Here is a 2,500-nt window from a genome sequence, read left to right as displayed (position 1 = left end):
GCCTTCTGCTAGAGCCCAAGCGGCTTCCACCTCGGCCTTCTGCCATCGCCCAAGCTGCTCTCACGCCCCTGGTAGGCTGACCGGCCTTCCGCCATCGCCCAAGCTGCTCTCACGCCCCTGGTAGGCAGACCGGCCATAGCCCAAAGTGGTTTCCACCTCGGCCTTCTGCCATCGCCCAAGCTGCTCTCACGCCCCTGGTAGGCAGACCGGCCACAGCCCAAAGTGGCTTCCACCTCGGCCTTCTGCTAGAGCCCAAGCGGCTTCCACGCCGGCCTTCTGCCATCGCCCAAGCTGCTCTCACGCCCCTGGTAGGCAGACCGGCCATAGCCCAAAGTGGTTTCCACCTCGGCCTTCTGCCATCGCCCAAGCTGCTCTCACGCCCCTGGTAGGCTGACCGGCCACAGCCCAAAGTGGCTTCCACCTCGGCCTTCTGCTAGAGCCCAAGCGGCTTCCACCTCGGCCTTCCGCCATCGCCCAAGCTGCTCTCACGCCCCTGGTAGGCTGACCGGCCACAGCCCAAAGTGGCTTCCACCTCGGCCTTCTGCTAGAGCCCAAGCGGCTTCCACGCCGGCCTTCTGCTAGAGCCCAAGCGGCTTCCACGCCGGCCTTCTGCCATCGCCCAAGCTGCTCTCACGCCCCTGGTAGGCTGACCGGCCTTCCGCCATCGCCCAAGCTGCTCTCACGCCCCTGGTAGGCTGACCGGCCTTCCGCCATCGCCCAAGCTGCTCTCACGCCCCTGGTAGGCTGACCGGCCTTCCGCCATCGCCCAAGCTGCTCTCACGCCCCTGGTAGGCAGACCGGCCACAGCCCAAGCGGCTTCCACCTCGGCCTTCTGCCATCGCCCAAGCTGCTCTCACGCCCCTGGTAGGCTGACCGGCCTTCCGCCATCGCCCAAGCTGCTCTCACGCCCCTGGTAGGCAGACCGGCCATAGCCCAAAGTGGTTTCCACCTCGGCCTTCTGCCATCGCCCAAGCTGCTCTCACGCCCCTGGTAGGCAGACCGGCCACAGCCCAAAGTGGCTTCCACCTCGGCCTTCTGCTAGAGCCCAAGCGGCTTCCACGCCGGCCTTCTGCCATCGCCCAAGCTGCTCTCACGCCCCTGGTAGGCAGACCGGCCATAGCCCAAAGTGGTTTCCACCTCGGCCTTCTGCCATCGCCCAAGCTGCTCTCACGCCCCTGGTAGGCTGACCGGCCACAGCCCAAAGTGGCTTCCACCTCGGCCTTCTGCTAGAGCCCAAGCGGCTTCCACCTCGGCCTTCCGCCATCGCCCAAGCTGCTCTCACGCCCCTGGTAGGCTGACCGGCCACAGCCCAAAGTGGCTTCCACCTCGGCCTTCTGCTAGAGCCCAAGCGGCTTCCACGCCGGCCTTCTGCTAGAGCCCAAGCGGCTTCCACGCCGGCCTTCTGCCATCGCCCAAGCTGCTCTCACGCCCCTGGTAGGCTGACCGGCCTTCCGCCATCGCCCAAGCTGCTCTCACGCCCCTGGTAGGCAGACCGGCCACAGCCCAAGCGGCTTCCACCTCGGCCTTCTGCCATCGCCCAAGCTGCTCTCACGCCCCTGGTAGGCTGACCGGCCTTCCGCCATCGCCCAAGCTGCTCTCACGCCCCTGGTAGGCAGACCGGCCATAGCCCAAAGTGGTTTCCACCTCGGCCTTCTGCCATCGCCCAAGCTGCTCTCACGCCCCTGGTAGGCTGACCGGCCTTCCGCCATCGCCCAAGCTGCTCTCACGCCCCTGGTAGGCAGACCGGCCATAGCCCAAAGTGGTTTCCACCTCGGCCTTCTGCCATCGCCCAAGCTGCTCTCACGCCCCTGGTAGGCAGACCGGCCACAGCCCAAAGTGGCTTCCACCTCGGCCTTCTGCTAGAGCCCAAGCGGCTTCCACGCCGGCCTTCTGCCATCGCCCAAGCTGCTCTCACGCCCCTGGTAGGCAGACCGGCCATAGCCCAAAGTGGTTTCCACCTCGGCCTTCTGCCATCGCCCAAGCTGCTCTCACGCCCCTGGTAGGCTGACCGGCCACAGCCCAAAGCGGCTTCCACCTCGGCCTTCTGCTAGAGCCCAGCTGCTCTCACGCCCCTGGTAGGCAGACCGGCCACAGCCCAAAGTGGCTTCCACCTCGGCCTTCTGCTAGAGCCCAAGCGGCTTCCACGCCGGCCTTCTGCCATCGCCCAAGCTGCTCTCACGCCCCTGGTAGGCAGACCGGCCATAGCCCAAAGTGGTTTCCACCTCGGCCTTCTGCCATCGCCCAAGCTGCTCTCACGCCCCTGGTAGGCTGACCGGCCACAGCCCAAAGTGGCTTCCACCTCGGCCTTCTGCTAGAGCCCAAGCGGCTTCCACCTCGGCCTTCCGCCATCGCCCAAGCTGCTCTCACGCCCCTGGTAGGCTGACCGGCCACAGCCCAAAGTGGCTTCCACCTCGGCCTTCTGCTAGAGCCCAAGCGGCTTCCACGCCGGCCTTCTGCTAGAGCCCAAGCGGCTTCCACGCCGGCCTTCTGCCATCGCCCA

Source organism: Corythoichthys intestinalis, unplaced genomic scaffold, assembly GCF_030265065.1.
Source record: "Corythoichthys intestinalis isolate RoL2023-P3 unplaced genomic scaffold, ASM3026506v1 HiC_scaffold_48, whole genome shotgun sequence".
NCBI classification, from domain to species: domain Eukaryota; kingdom Metazoa; phylum Chordata; class Actinopteri; order Syngnathiformes; family Syngnathidae; genus Corythoichthys; species Corythoichthys intestinalis.
Note: the sequence above shows the minus strand (reverse complement) of the source record.